We start from the raw sequence: 17340 nt of genomic DNA on the forward strand, positions 1-17340 counted from the left end.
CTCTGGGCACAGGGGCATCTTTTGAACCTCACCAACCAGACATGGCCTTGCTGGAATGTTAAGACTGATTGACAGCCCCGCAGGGGGCGAGGGGGAAGGGGAAGAGAGATATTGCCATACCTGGGAAGGGGCTGGGAAGTTTAAAACAGGAAATCGCAACACACTGCAACACTCCCCACACAGGAAATGTCTTGAGCCAAGAAACTCCTCCACTCTGTCACAATAGGGAATACTGGAGGTGAAATCCCAATTCTGGCCATGGGCACCGAGATAAGAAGGACAGTTCTTTTCCTTAGGAATGAAAGCCCCAGTTTTCAGTAAATTTCTGGTTTGATTGTTTGGATTCTGTTTGGTTTTGTTGTTGCTTTGTTTCCTTGTTGTGCCTGAAGTGTCCAGTCAGGAGCAGAGTGACTCTTGCCAAGGAACTCTGTGCTGCTGTCCCTTAATATTCAGTCTGGTTTTTGCTGCTCCCTTGCTGGGGATATTTTCAGCGCTCTCAAGGCCTCGTTGGTAACAGGGTGAAGGAGCCCTGGCCCAGGCTCTGGCCCTGGGGGACACAGGGACGCTGCCGGGGGGTCCCTGTCCCTCTATTCCACCCCCAGGGCCCCGGCCCCCTGGCCCTGTGTCAGGCCCTGGGGTCGATCTCGTGGAACATCCTCTGGGGGAGGCTGCGGGGCTGGGGGCAGGGGGAGCCGGGGGCACAGGGGACCCCGCTGTGCACGAGCAGGGTTGGACTGCTCTGGGGGGAGCTGTGAGGGGGGCCAGAGCAGAGTGACCTCCCCAGTGACCTCACACAGTCCCTGGGATGTCACACAGCCCCTGGGATGTCACACTACCCCCGTGATGTCACACTGCCCCTGTGATGTCACACAGCCACATGTGATGTCACACTGCCCCCGTGATGTCACACTGCCCCTGTGATGTCACACAGCCCCTGTGATGTCACACTGCCCCTGTGATATCCCAGAGCCAACTCTGAGACGCCACGCTATGATGTGATACAGCTGCTCTGTGATGTCACAGAAGTCTCTGTGATGTAAGAAAGTCACTTTATGATTTCACAATCTCTACTGTGATATCACAGCCTGCTCTATGATGTTACACAGCCACCCAGTGTTGTCACAGCCCACTCCCTGATGTCATAGAGCCACCTTCTATGATGGCAGGATCTGCTCTATGGCCTCACACTCTACTCTATTATGTCACAGCCAGCTCTGTGATGTAACAACCCCCCTCAGTGATGTCACAAAACCCTCTCTGTGATGTCATACTGACACTCTGTAAGGTCACAGCACATACTTTGACCTCACTGCCAGCTCTATGACATCATGCAGCCATGCCATGATCTCACAGCCTGTTCTGTGATGTCACAAAGTCCCCTCTATGACGCTGTAGCTGCTCAGTGACCTCACACAACAAACTCTGTGATGTCACAGCCCAATCTGTGACCTCACACAGCCCACTCTGGCCTGTCACTCAGCCCCTTGCTGACATCCCAGCTGCTCTGAGCCTCTGTGACACAGCCACAGAAGTGCTGCTGTGACACAGCCCCCTCGGGGCCAACCCACAGCCCCTGCCAGTGCTGAGCCCCTGTGAGCTCTGTCTGTGCCCTGCTGGTGTCCCTGAGGGGCCCTGGCAGTGCCCCAGCCCTGCTGGGCTGTGCACAGGAGCTGCTCCTGGCCAGAGCTGTCTCTCTGCAGCGCTGCCCTTGCCAGGAGCTGCCTCTGTGCCAGGAGCCTGGCCCAGTTCAGCAGCACAGACACAGCACAGGGACTTTAATTAGCCTCTGGGGCTTTGGTGCTCTTTGCATCAGACTCAGTCCCTCAAAGTGTGCTCCAAAAACCTTCTCAGGGACTCAAAAAGAGGGTGAAACACTGAAGTTTCTCATACTTTAAATAGATCCATCTGAGAGACAGGACTGAGAAAATGTCCCCAGGTTCCAGGTAGAGAAGAACACTGGTGGCAGTGATGACTGCAGGGGACAAGCAAGGGAAAGGTGTCTCTGCTGCTGAGCAAACCTTCGCCTCTGTCCCTGCAGGCTGTCGGTATCCCCGGCTGCCCCACCTGGCTGGGCCCTTCCTTTGCTGACAGCTCTGCCTCCTGCCTGCCTCTGCCTGCCCATGCAGAGCCTGGGGCTGCTCCAGGCTCCTGCTGGGGACGTGCTGCACCACAGCCCTGCTCTGACAGGGAAATTCCTTTCTGCTGGTGGTCAGTCTGGACCTCCCAAGCTGCACTTGGTGCTATTAGGTCTTCTTCAGTCTTATTCCTACTATGAAGAAAAGCTCCAGCCTCTCTGAAACCACCCATCCATCCCTCCCAGGCTATTCCCTTTCAGTCCTCAGTCTCTACACCACTGACCACAGAGGCCGCAGACTCTCCCTGCTGGTTTTGTGATGAGGCCTCCAAACCCCATTCTGGGAGATTTTTGAGTCCTCTCCAAGGTCTGTGAAAAGGTAAAAATAGCATTCGAAGTTATTTTCTCCTAAATCCTACCGTGACAGGAAATGGGTCAGTATCTTTAAACTGAATGGGGACAAAATAACATTTGTTAGAAGGAGGAAATATTTTACAATTAATAAAGTGGCAGGAAACTGCAGCTGTTTTTCCAGAGAAGTGGATTCCCCATCCCTGGAATTGTCCAAGAGCAGGAGCTTTGTGCAACCTCTCCCATTGAAACCCGCTCATCCCCAGTGACAGAATTCCTGCATTGTGGGTTCTCTGATGTGCTGGCTGCCCGCAAAACGCTTCTGGCCAGAATGTCTGCTGAGGGCAGCCAGGCTGCTGCAGGGGCAGTGACCTCACAGCCATCACCATGGCAGCCCTGTCCCCTGGGCCTGGCTCTCCCCTTTTCTCTGCCCCTGCCTTGGTTCTGCTGCCATGAAGAGTTTTGTCATTAATATCTTGTCCCCAAGGTGCTGGGGCCAATGGCTTCCCAGTCAGGCTCCTGGGGCAGAAGTGGCTTTTCAGAGCCCAGCCACGAATGAGCCCTGAGGCAGCAGCTCTGCAGTGGTGGCCACCAGGTCGGGCTGCCAAGGGAGGCTTCTGGCCATGGCCTGCAAGCAGCTGCTGCTGCCAAGGTGCCTTTGGTGCCTCAGGCTCTCCCTGGCACAGCTCCCAGCACGGCACTCTGCCCTTGTGCCCGAGCCCTTCCCTGTGCTGGGGCTGGCCTGGGGCTTTTCCTGCAGCGGGACCTGCCCTGCTGATGGCACAGGAAAGGCAGTTCCTGCTGGAGCAGGAGGCTCTGCCTGCAATTGGCTCCAACAACTCCAACAAGGTCCTGTTTGCAAAGCCCCCAGTAAGCAATGAAGGAGGGGAGTCACACTGCTTTGGGGGTGAATAATGCTGAAACCAGCCTGACTCCTCCATCTCAAAGTTCAACATCCTCAGAGGGAGCTGAAGCTGTGGCAGAGCTGGAAAAATCCCCAGAGAAAGGAACAACCAAGTGACACCACTGAGAGCTTCTGCAGAGCTGCTGAGCTGGTCCAGGCTTGGCACATCTGACTGACAGGGCAGCACCTCAGACGAGAAAAGCCCCATCCCAAATTTTAATGGCAGCATCTCCTGACATTTCCCTTCTTGAGGGGTGTGGGGATTCCTCCCAGTGGTGGGGACACCCTGAAGGTCACTGCTCCAGGCTGAGCCAAAGGGAATTGCCCATGGTCATTGGTCTGGGAGAGTGATATAAATCTCTGCTTAATTACAGATTTTCCTTAATACAGTTGCTTTGAAATAATTTCCTAGTGCTCTGTATAATATATTTTACGTCTCTTGCATCCTGGCATGAATATTTCTGATTAAGGAAATTTTGTCTAATCATTACCATAATAGAGAAAATATATATATTTATATAAATATATCTGCCCATGACAGAAACCCTGTGAGTGTCTGGGACATCCCGGCTCTTTGGCAGCCTGGGGACTCCTGGGATGTCACCGTGGAGCCCCCATGAGTGCCTGTGACAGATCGGTGCCTTTGCAGCCCAAGGTCCCCTGGGATGTCACCATGGAATGGCTGAGACTGCCTCTGAGCACAGGGCTCTTTACCATCCCCAGAAAGCCCTGGGAGGTCTCCATGGAGCCCCTGTCTGTGCCTGTGACATTCCAGCTCTGGAACAGCCTGGAGACTCTTGGAAGGTCCCAAAGGAACCCCTCTGAGGGCCTGTGACAAATCTGATCCTAAGCAGGAAACGATCACCAGCCCCCTGTTGCTATGGGCAGTTTTCGTGGCAACCATCACCAGCCCCCTGTTACTATGGTCAGTTTCCATGGCAACCATCACCAGACCCCTGTTGCTATGGTCAGTTTCCATGGCAACCATCACCAGACCCCTGTTGGTATGGGATGTTTCCGTGGCAACCATCACCAGCCCCCTGTTGCTATGGTCAGTTTCCATGGCAACCATTCCCAGCCCTCTGATTCTATGGTCAGTTTACATGGCAATCATCCCCAGACCCCTGTTGCTATGGTCAGTTTCCATGGCAACCATCACCAGACCCCTGTTGCTATGGGATGTTTCCATGGCAACAATCACCAGACCCCTGTTGCTATGGGATGTTTCTGTGGCAACCATCACCAGCCCCCTGTTGCTATGTGCAGTTTCCATGGCAACCATCACCAGCCCTCTGTTGCTATGTTCAGTTTCCATGGCAACCATCACCAGACCCCTGTTGCTATGCGCAGTCCCTTGGCAGCTCCATGGAGACCCCATGCCAGGGGGGGTTGCCATGGACACCAGCTCAGGCCACAGCCACAGCCCATTGCCATGGCAACCACTGGCAGCCCCATCCCCAGGCTCATGGGATCCCAGAACCACAGAATTGGCTGAGCTGGGAGGGACCCATCAGGATCCTCCAGTCCAACTGCTGGCCCTGCACAGAACACCCCAACAATGCCAGCCTGGGCCTGGCAGCGCTGTCCAAACGCTGCTGCAGCTCAGAGAGCCCTGGAGCTGGGACCCTTCCCTGGGGAGCCTGGGCAGGGCCCCAGCAGCCTCTGGGCAAAAACCTTTTCCTGACATCCAACTGGAGCCTGCCCCCAATTCAGCTGCAGCCGTTCCCTCCACTCCTGTCCCTGGGCACCAGAGGGAAGAGGTTCCCACAGCCCCAGCCAGGGACCCGCTCCCAAGGCTGTTGCCATGGCCACCAGGGCTGGGACCAGCTGGGATGCTCGGTTTCCAGGGCCTGGGGTCCAGAATGGGATTCCCCAATTTCCTGCCCCTGCTAAAACCGCGCTGCCCTCACTGCCCTCCCGCCTCCCATGGAAAGCACAAAAGGCAAAGATCCCGGGCTGGGATAAGAACAATTTATTAGGAACAGGAACAAGTTAAGGGACAAACAGAACTGAAACAATATTGATTACAGAGGGGATAAATGAAACAGTTTCCTGGGAAAACTAAAACACAACTCACTGGGTCTTCATGGCCACAATTTCCCCTGTTTGGAAAGGACACCCTTCTTCTCAGGGAGAGACAGTGTCCCTGTTCTGCACCTGGAAATTCTCTGAGGTGGGAGTGAATGTAATAACACAGCCATGGCAAGACCCTCATGTTTTTCAATGCCACATCATGACACTGGTAGGGGCAGGGAAAAGGACTGGTGTCTTCCCAGCATGGATCATGGGGAACATGGATCACCAGGGCTCTTCCCAATGTGGGTTCTCCCATGGGGGATGAAGCTGGAGTGGTGGATGAAGCTGTTCCTGCATTTGTGGCATTTGCAGGGATCCCTTACTGGTGGCTCCGTTGGTGACTGGTCAAGTGAGAGCTGGTGGTGAAGCTCTTCCCACACTGGGGACACTCGTAGGGCCTCTCCCCTGTGTGGATGCGCTGGTGGATGATGAGGGTGAAGTTGTGCTTGAAGCCCTTCCCGCACTCAGGGCAGTGGAAGGGCCTCTCATCTGTGTGAATCCGCTGGTGCTGGAGGAGATTGGAGCTGGTCTTAAACCTCTTCCCACATGTGGCGCACTGGTATGGCCTCTCCCCAGTGTGGATGCACCGGTGCTTGATGAGGTCGGAGTTGTGCTTGATGCCCTTCCCGCACTCAGGGCAGTGGAAGGGCCTCTCATCTGTGTGAATCCGCTGGTGCTGGAGGAGACCGGAGCTGCTCGGAAACCTCTTCTGACACTGGGGACACTCGTAGGGCTTCTCCCCAGTGTGGATGCGTTGGTGGGTCACAAGGACAGATCTGTAGCTGAAGCCCTTCCCACACTCCCCACACTTGTAGGGCCATTCCCTGGTGTGGATCCTCTGGTGCCTGATCAGGTGGGAGCTCCACCTAAAGCTCTTCCCACACTCCAAGCACTTGTGGGGCTTCTCCCCATCATGAAGCTGCTCATGGACCACCAGCTCTGAGCTCTGGCTGAAGCTCTGCCCACCTTCCTGGGTCAGGGTGGCTCTTTCTTCTTCAGAGCACCCTGGGCTGGGTTTGGAGCCCCTCCTCATGGGGGATGTCTGAGGTTTCTCTTCCCTGTTGGATTCCTGTGCGTTAAAATCACTCAAAACGGCCTCTTTCACGAGGTTCTGCCATGCAGATTTTTCCTCCCTGGTCTCCATCCTCAGTTCCTTCCCTGGGGAAGGAAGGACAAGGACAGGATGGGATTTGCCTCCATGCCAGAGGGAAGGGGAAGGAGATTCCCCCAGTGCATCCCCGGCAGGATGGCTTTGGCAGCAGGGTTGTTCTGCAGCCAGGGGCTGTGCTGGGCTGGGAGATGGAGCAGGAGAGAGGGGGAAATAGGAACTGACTTCCTCCTCACCTATCTGGGTGTCCTGGGGATCCTTCCTCTTCCGCACAGCCTCCTTCTCCATCCAATCAAGGTTTGGGAATGGGAAATCCTGTTCTGGGAAGAAAACAAAGGGTGCGCACATTGTCTTTTGTACTGGTTTGAAGGCAAACCTGGGGAGGGTCTAAACCAGAATTACAATTTAAAAGAAAATGAAGATCAAGGCAATGATACAGAAACACTGCCTTAAACTGACAGAGTCAGGATATAACCTGACACCCTGTTGTTCAGGGTGGTGGCAGCAGTCCCAGTAAATGGTGGTTGCAGTCCTGTTGGAGAGATGAACACTATTCTGTCAAAGCAGTGATCCTGTAGAAGGGTCTGGTCTTCCTCTGGAGGTCCAATGGTGGTTATGGAGCTCTTGTCCTCTGGCAATCCAGTAGGCACACTGCTCCTGGTGTAGCAAAGTGTCAGCTTATATCCAGGTAGGAATGCTTGGATCCTCCCCCTGGGCGGAGCATCCCACAATGGGATGATGGAATTTTATCAGTTCTGCAGTGACACTCAATGGCCCATTCACAGGAGATATCTCCCCTGGAGGGCGTTATCAGGGCTGAGTCATGGAAGAGATAAAGAACACTGCCCCACCTGTTTATAACAGTTGATGAAGATGGTGATTGAAAACATGCATTTGGTTACATCTTGCATGGCAACCTGAAACAGTGGGGTAATCCCTGCTCAGGGGGTGAACACCACCCCCCTTACCCAAACTGGCTCAGCTGCAAAACCCCCACCCTGGGAATGCCACGCATACAGGGGACAATGTCACACTTGCCCTGCCCCAGGGGAGGGCTCTTTTTCCTGTCATTCATTCCTGTCCCCCCTTTTCTATCCCATTTACTTCTCAATAAAATTCATTTTTGGTTTGGTCTCATTATCACCTTAGTTGGGGCAGAGGAATCTCTCTAACACTTTTCTTAACCAGACTCACCAGACTGTGAAATTATTTTGGCACAGTGAGTTTAGGCACTGTTCTCTGACCCCAAGTTCCTTTGACAACAGCATGGTTCCCTCCTCTGAGGAGGTTGTGGTTCTCTCTTGAGGAACTCTTTGAAACTGGGCTGCAGCTTCCTCTGAGTGACTTATGGGAGAACCGATGAGGTAAATCGCCTTTGTGGGCCCAGAGTGTAAAGAAAATATTTTGTTGTCCTTCTATTACAGCGACCTGATGAAGGTCTTCAGGGTGAGAGAAGTGGACGAGAATCTTGGTTCATGATCAGAAGGCTGGATTTATTGATATATGATATATAATACATTATAACTATACTAAAAGGAATAAAGAGAAAAGTTGCAGAGGCTTGCTAAGCTAAGAATAGAAAGAAAAGAATGAATAACAAAGTTCTGTGTCCAGCAGAAAGCAAGGACCAACTCTCCCGTGAGTGGTCAGCAAATCCAAACACTCACAGAAGACCAATCACAGATGCTCCTGTTACATCCCACATCAGCAGATAATTATTGTTTGCATTTTTCTTCTGGGACCCCAGCTTCCCAGAAAGGACAAATCCTAAAAGAGAGGATTTTATGAAAAAATGTCTGCGACATCCTTCCTTGAAATGTTTTTTCAAATCACAGGAGGAAAGGGAGCAAATGATAGCAGCGAGACTGACAAGGTTCATTCACCCACCCCATGGTGAGGAACACAAGGCTGCTAAAAGTCCTACAAGAAGCTCAGCACAAGTAGCTAAATTCCCAAATAACTCCTGAATTCCCAGGCTTGAGTGCTTTGCGAAATGTGAGAATCATTTTTCTCTTCATCCCTGTCGCCTTTGTGACAGCTACAAAGAGTTTACTTTCCTTTTAATGATATCTGTATTGGGCTGAATTTACACTTTTATCAGAACGTGCTAGCAGCTGAGCTGGAGCTGTGCAGGAACCAGTGGAACTTGGAATTGCCACAAAATTGCTTGTACTGTCAGTTTATTAATGTTTGGGATTTGTTTACATTTTCATCACATCTGACTTGTGGGAAAATCAAATATTCATCAAAGTGATTTATGCAGAGTCAAGTTTGATTTCTGCCAAATTATTTTGTCCAGTGCTCAGGGGATGCTTGAGGGGTCTCTGTGCCCCTCGCCCTGGGGGATGCTTGGCAGGGGTTTGGGGGGTTGTCCCTGTCCCTGTCACCCCAGGCCATTCCCCAGGGGGTCTCCATCATTCTCACCCTGAGGGATGCCTGGAGGGTCTCCCTCCCTCTCACCCCTGTGCCAGGGGGTACTCAGGGCAGTCTCTGTCCCTCTCAGCCCAGGGGATGCTCGGGGGTGTCTGTCCCCTCACCCTGGGGGATGCTCGGAGGGGTCTCCATCCCTCTGGCCTCAGGCAATGCCTGTGCAGGGCTGGGGACCAGGGGCTCTGTGTCCCTCTCACCACTGAGGGTGCTCGGGCCTGGGGGGGCTCTCCGACCTTCTCAAACCTGGGGAGGCCGGTGGGGTCTCTGTCCCTCTCAGCCCTGCTGTGACCCCACCCAAACATCATCGGGGTCAGAGGGACAGAGACACCCCTAAACCCCCAGAAGGGCTGAACCTGGGATTTGGTTTGGGGCTGAGGATTTAGGAAGGGGCTGGAATTGGGGCTGGGATTGGAGTTGGGGCTGAGATTTGGATTAGAGCTGGGATTGGGGTTAAGGCTAGACATGGGATTGGCTTTAGGGCTGGGGTTGGGATTGGGTCTTGGGATAGACGAGTCTGGCACTGGGATGAGATTAAATACAGAACTGTGAGTGTGTCCAAACATGGAGTGAGATTGAGACCAGGATCAGGGTCAGGTTTGGGACTGAGCTCACCCAGGGCAGGACAGGGGGGATGTCACTGCAGGATGTCCCTGGCGTTGTCCCAGCCCTCCTCAGGCACCTCCAAATATGGGGAGCAGCTGGGTGCCCCAAGATCCAGGTGCTCCTGTTGGAAAAGAAATGAAATTTAGCAAAATATTTAATTATAGTGAGTTGTGTGTGAACTGGTTTGTTAAAAAGTAGTTTTGTAGCCGTTGAAAGTGTGTGTTGGGTTTTGTGTGTTACTTAGCAGGTAGTCTTAGATATTTAATAAATAATTAAACTAGTGCAAGAAAGTAAGAATGCTAACCTGTCTGGAGGCAGCATACAATGCTCTTAGAATAAGATAAGCAGAGGATTAATGATCTTGTTTGTGAACCAAGGAATGTATCACAAGGGGTCTGTGACCAGGCAAGGGGAACGGAGGACTGTTTCTTGGAGGCTAGGCAAGGGGAATGGGGAAACTGTTTCTTGGAGACTTTGTTGTGAATCTCATGTATAAGAGGGAAGCACCCATACGTGAATTTGGGGGCTCGGACTTTGGGACATGAGTCCCCCAGTTCCCCGGGCCCTTAATAAAGCACCCACAAAACTTATCCGAGTTTTGTGTCATTTATCAATCGGGCAACAGTTTTCTGGCGACCGCGGCAGGACTCCGAGGGCTGCTGGGGCGGTTTGCGTCCCGATCCACTCCAAGCCAGCACCGAGCACTTCTTGGGGAGTCATCAGTCGTGCCCGACCCCCCGCGCCTGTCAGACAAACTGCATTAAGGTAAGCCCGAAGGTGCTTTATATTGGAAAAAAGGTGATAATTGGATTTGGATTTGGTGGTTGGTAAAAACAAAGCCTAGGCTCCGGCCATAAGACGTCTAAGGACGCAGGACCGGAACTCGCCTCCTGTTTGTTTTAGGGAAGGACGGCGAGAAGGTATATTGGTTTAAGGTATATTGGTTTATTGGGATTAATAGTGGAATATGATGTCTTTTAAAACTTTTAAAATCTTAGTGCAAGCCAATGGTAAAATACCTGGAAATACGCCATTAGGTTGTATATTGAAACGGTGGAAAAGTGAAGGGTATTATCAAGAATTAGATAAAAGTAAAATGATAGATTATTGTAAACATTGGTGGCCTGAATATGAGATTGGGGAAGCGGGATGGCCGGTGAATGGTACACTGGAATTGGGGATAATGGAATCTTTGATGCAATTTTTAAGGAGGAATGAGAAATGGGATGAAATACCATATTTGGATTTGTTTTTCGTTTTATATCAGAAAGAGGAATGGCAAAAGGAATGTGGTATTTTGGTTTTAGAAGTGAATGATGAAAGGGAGTGTGTGGGATGTAAAGAAAGAAAGGAGCGTAATTTGTATCCTTCAATCGAGGAAGATTTGTCTTATTGTATAGCACCTCCAAGGGTTCCGGTTGCTCCTAATGTGCCCCCTGCTCCCCCTGCGGATATAGCTATAAAAAACGGGATCTAGTGAGAGTGATAGTGATGGTGGTGATGGTGAAAAGAATGAGAGTGTTAAAAGAACTCCGTTAGCAGGGCGGACTCGCAAGGGAAGGAAGGGGCAGAAGGAGCTACATTTAATTGCGCCATTGAGGGAAGCTGTGGGACCACAGGGAGAAAGGATACTTATAAAGGTGCCTTTCTCCCCCGGGGATTTGGTAATATGGAAGCAATCAGCGGGGAGTTATCGGGAGGATCCTGAAAGGGTGGCAAGGGTGGTTAAAATGGTAATAAAGACTAAGAATCCAGACTGGAATGATTTACAGGTATTATTAGATACTATAATGGATTCCACGGAAAAGGAAATGGTTATTAGAGCCACTAGAGAAAAGGCTCGTGAGGAAATTCGGTTGAGACAACTAAATGAGACAGTTGATGAATTGGTACCAAGTGAGGAACCTAAGTGGGACCCAAACTCTACGGGAGGAATAAGGGCTGTAAAACGATATCAGGAATTGTTGGTGGAAGGAATTAGGACAGGAATACCTAAGACTATGAACTGGTCTAAGTTGTATTCGGTCAAGCAGGACAAGAATGAGTCTCCGTCTGCCTTTTTAGAACGATTAAAAGACATTGCTCGGAAGTTTACTAATTTAGATGTAGAGGATCAATCAGGAAAACTTCAATTGGCATTGTTGTTTATGGGGCAATCACAAGAGGATATTAGGAAAAAGTTACAAAAGCTGGAAGGAGAGGATACTAGAAGTTTGGATAAAATGCTGGAGGTAGCGTGGAAGGTATACAACAACAGGGAAAAAGAAACTGCAAAAAGACAACAAGCTAGTATTCTGGCTGTAATGCAACAGGCAGGGGCAGGAGGAAGACCCATTAGGGGTCGAGGTCGGGGAGGAGCTAATCACGGACAGAGGGGGTTGCCAAGAGGTCGGGGAGGATTTGGGTTTGCACCTAACATGGGGAGGTTGGATCCAAACCAGTGTGCGTTTTGCCGACAATTGGGACACTGGAAAAATGAATGCCCGGTTAGAGGAGGTATGGGCATGGGAAACATGGGATTAAGGACAGCCCCAATGGGAAATGCCCCTGTGGGAGGATTCACGGGAGGACCAGCAGAAGTCGCTCAAGCACTAGTTTTGGGAAAGTATCAGAATCAAAGCTGACTAGAAAAGGATTTAAGGGTAGTTTTAGAAATAGATGGAAAGGATCAAGAATTTATGGTAGACACTGGAGCTACTTATTCTGTACTCAATAGACGATTGGGACCTTTGAGTGACACAACGGTACAGGTGGTGGGGGCAACAGGGAAGCTAGAGGAACAACCATTTTTACAACCTTTAAATCTTAGGTTTGGGGGGAAGGAATTAGATCACCAATTTTTGTATATGCCAAACTGCCCCACACCCCTTCTTGGCAGAGATCTGTTGTCCCGACTTAATGTGAAAATAATATTTGAAGGGGGAAGGGTGAAATTGGAAATACCTGAGAAACAAATAGCAGGCATTTTTGTAATCAAGGAAGTGGATGCCTCTCCTATTCCAGAAGAAATTGAGCAGGCTGTAGTACCCTGGGTATGGGAGTCAGGAGTCCCCGGAAAATCTAAAGCTGCGCAGCCAGTAAAGGTGGAACTAAAGGAAGGGGCCTGACCAGTGAGGATAAAGCAATACCCCTTGAAGCTTGAGGCAAGGAGGGGAGTAGCCCCGTTAATTAAACAATTTTTGGCTCAAGGAATATTACAGGAATGTGAATCGGAGTATAATACTCCAATTTTTCCAGTAAAGAAACCTAATGGTAAGTACCGTTTGGTACAGGACTTAAGGGCTATTAATGAAATAGTGAAAGACATACATCCAGTTGTTGCTAATCCTTACACCTTGTTAACATCTGTATCGGAGGAGTTTAAATGGTTCTCAGTGATTGACCTTAAAGATGCCTTCTTCTGCATCCCACTGGCAGTAGAGAGTAGGAAATATTTTGCCTTCGAGTGGGAGAGTCCTGATTTTGGGAGAAAGAAGCAGCTTATGTGGACGAGACTCCCACAGGGATTTAAATGCTCCCCTACTATTTTTGGAAACCAACTGGCCAAGGAGCTGGAGGAATAGAAGATAACCCAGGTAACAATATCCCCATCCTTGTATGTAGTCCTGCAGTACGTGGACGACATTTTTCTGGCTACTAAGGAAAGGGAAATGTGCGTGGAATTAACAATTAAATTAGTCAACATGCTTGGCCAAGCAGGCTATCAGGTTTCTAAGGAAAAAGCTCAATTGGTCAAAAATAGCGTTATTTACCTCGGTTGTGAGATCACACAAGGGCAGAGACGTTTGGGAGTAAACCGAATAGAGGCAATATGTGCTATTCCTTTGCCTCATAACCATCAGGAATTGAGATCTTTTCTAGGAATGGTGGGATGGTGTCGACTGTGGATCATGAATTTCGATCTCCTAGCCAAGCCACTATATGAGGCCTTGAAGCAGCATCGGTTGGAGTGGACGACACAGCAAAAGAAGGCCTTCCAGGAATTGAAGCAGGCACTAAAGGAGGCCCCAGCCCTAGGACTCCCTGACCTGACCACGGAATTCCAGTTGTACGTGAATGAGAGGCAAAAACTGGCATTGGGGGTCCTCACCCAGAAGGTGGGATCCTGGAAGAGGCCAGTGGGATACTTCTCTAAACAACTGGATTCGGTAAGTTTCGGGTGGCCCTCGTGTTTACAAGCCGTGGCAGCAACAATAATTCTTATTCAAGAGGCCCGCAAATTGACTTTGGGGGCAAAAATGAAAGTGTTTGTTCCTCATATGGTCATGGCCGTTTTGGAGCAAAAGGGGGGTCACTGGCTATCATCCAGTCGAATGTTGCAATACCAGGCCATCCTGAGAGAACAGGATGATATTGAAATAAGGACTACTAATCATGTTAATCCAGCAGAGTTTTTACGCAGTGACCAGGAAGCTGGGGGACTGGTGCATGATTGCGTAGAGGTAATTGAACAATATATGCCAGCAGACCCGACCTAAAGGATGAACCATTGGAAGAACCTGAATGGGAACTATACACTGATGGATCCAGTTTTGTCGAGAATGGGACTCGCTATGCCGGGTATGCAGTGGTAACATTGGATCGGGTAATAGAGGCAAAGGCTTTGTTACCTGGAACTTCGGCCCAGAAGGCAGAGGTGATTGGACTCACCAGAGCCCTGTATTTGAGCAAGGACAAAAGGGTTAATATCTGGACAGATTCTAAATATGCCTTTGGTGTGGTTCATGTACATGGGGCGTTATGGAAGGAAAGGGGGCTTTTGAATTCACAGGGAACCAACATCAAGCACCGGGAAGAAGTGCTACAGCTACTGGATGCGGTACACAGTCCCAAAGCAGTTGCAGTAATGCATGTTAGAGGACATCAGACTGCAGAAGGAGACGTTTACAGAGGAAATCGATTTGCTGATGTTACAGCTCGGCAAGTGGCACGGGAAGTATGGACTCAAATGGCATTGGTACCGGTAAGAACAAATCCGGCTACCCGATACCTGAATCAGGAGCCCAAATATTCAATAGAAGATGGAAAACTAATAAACATGCTAGGGGCACAGAAGAATCAACTTGGGTGGTACGTTACACCAATGGGACAAATAGTGGTACCTACCCGCATAATGGAATTTATTTTGGAATCGGAACATAATAAATGTCATTGGGGGGCAGAAGTATTGGTAAAATTTTTGAAGAATGAGATAATCTCTTGTCGCAGACATTTCTCCACAGAAATCCTTTCTTTTGGATTTCTGCGTCTTTGGGAGGCCAGAGACCCCCGAAGAGAAGGTAAACAATTATTATCAGCTGCTGTGGAATGCAACAGGGACACCTTGATTGGTTCATTTCCTATGTTTATAATTAAGGGCCAATCACCAGTACAAGCTAGGGGACTGAGTCCCTGGACACAGCTTTGTTTGGGATTCTTTTCTATCTATTCTTAGCTTAGCTAGCAGCTCTGCAAACCTCTCTCTATGTTCTATTTAGTATAGTCATAATGTATTATATATCATATCTTAATAAATAAGCCTTCTGATCAAGATACAAGATTCACCGTCCCTCTATCACCAGCCGCGCCCACACAGGTCGCTGTAATAATCTCTAATCAGATGTTAACAATGGCAAAAAGAGTTAATGCAATGTGCCCAGTATGTTTGAAAAATAATCCAGTAGTTAGGAGACAAATACAAATGAGAAAGTTGCAAGTCGAGCCACAACCAGGAGATTACTGGCAAGTTGATTTTTCTGAATTGCCTAGGGCACAGGGATACAGATACTTGTTAGTGTACGTATGTACATTCTCAGGGTGGCCGGAAGCTTTTCCATGTAGAACTAATCAGGCTAAGGAGGTGGTAAAAGCCTTGTTAAAAGAAATAATACCAAGATTTGGAGTACCTTTAGGATTGTCATCAGATAGGGGTCCACATTTTATAGCCGGGGTAGTGCAGGAATTAGCACGAATGTTAGATATAACCTGGAATTTGCATACTCCCTGGAGACCTCAGTCTAGTGGGCAGGTGGAAAGGATGAATCAAACCCTGAAAGGACAAATCAAAAAGATTTGCCAGGAAGCTAAACTGCACTGGCCTCAAGCTTTGCCTTTGGCCCTACTCAGGATTTGAATTAAACCAAGGGAAAAGGTAGGCGTAAGTCCATATGAGATATTATATGGCAAACCATATCATGCAACTGTATTAAAAGGGGAGGTACATGTGAGTGGGGACCAGGCGATTGCAGAGTATGTTATGTCACTTAATAAGATCTTGAATTCTTTAAGAAATACGTTACAGTGGAATAGACCGCTCACGCTGGAGAATTCTGTCCACGACATCCAGCCCGGGGACAAGGTGTACGTCAAGAAGTGGATCACGGATCTGCTACGGGAATCATGGAGCGGACCCCACCAGGTGATGATGACGACCTACATGGCGGTGAAGGTCCAGGGGATGGATGCTTGGATCCATTACACCAGGGTAAAGAAGGCACCGTTCCAGTGGGAAACCCAGATAGTGTCTCCAACCCGGATGATCTTCCACGCAAAGCCGCCTTCTTAATTATATTACTGCTAGTGATCATGAGACTATTACCCGTTCAAGGGTCTACTCTTGTACAGGTTGAAGAAACAAAGGTTACAGTCATGGAAGGGATGGATGTTCAATTAACTTGTGTTATCTTTGACAGCCAGAAAGTTGAGGCCGGTGAAGTTATTGCAATATGGCAACGGGGGGCTGAAAGAAGCCGAGGCAAGATAGGAGTCGGTTGGGATCAGGATAAACAACAAGGAAACACGGTACTGAATCTTACCAAGGTAACCACAAACGATACGGGAGAATATACATGTTTGGTCAAAATATGGGATAGTTTTGATTACAAAAGAGTGAGTATGAGGGTTTTGCCATGGACAGGGGATCGTGCTGAAAACATAAAGGTTAATCCAGTATCAATGGCAGTGGACATGTGGGATGGGCCACCTCTCAGAATAAATTGTTCCTTCCTAGTAAGATCAAGATATCAAAGGAACCTTTGGGTCAAATGGTGGAAGCAAAATAGGGAACTGACCTGGGACAGAATAGAGGACGGGACCAATTGGTGGGGAAAGGAAGGCAAAGGTTGTGGGTGGTCAAGTGTCACTAATCCTAGAATAGGAAATGCATGGTGGAGGCATGACAGAATGATGTTATCCTTACAGAGACACAGTAGGAGTAGGCGGGAGGTTAATGATACAATAGAACGAAATACTGAGCAGGAAAATTTAGTGGTAGGATTAATCAGAGATTTTGGGATCATGCAGAATGTGACTAAAATAACAGCTTGCCTGCCATTGCCACAGGCTGCAGGTGAACCAATTCCCTGGGGAATAATACCAGTAACCAAAATGCCTGAAACATTCAAGAATGTTTCATGGTCCTGCCAGTCAGTTCCCAAACCAGTAGATGTATGGAGGGATTTGTGTATGACCATTCGGGCTATGACTAGAGAGGAATGTGAAAAGAAATCCAATCATTATGGTTGGATTCAAAATATCAGGAGGTGTTTAATTGCAACACCAATAGATGAGCCATGCAATACAGTACGAATAAGAACGAAATCCCAACAAAATGAGATGAGTTGTCAGAATGTCACACAGAATTTTGACACCTGGAATAGTTGGAAGACATTATGGGGACCTAGTGTTTTGGAACACTATAATTACCTTGGGGAAGTACAATGGTGCATCCAATGGTCAGGAGTAAAGAATCAGTCACATTATAGGGCCCTTATCATGTCTACATCTTCCCGAGAGTCCAGACCGCAAAAAGAAGAT

This window comes from Melospiza melodia, unplaced genomic scaffold, assembly GCF_035770615.1.
Source record: "Melospiza melodia melodia isolate bMelMel2 unplaced genomic scaffold, bMelMel2.pri scaffold_62, whole genome shotgun sequence".
NCBI classification, from domain to species: Eukaryota; Metazoa; Chordata; class Aves; order Passeriformes; family Passerellidae; genus Melospiza; species Melospiza melodia.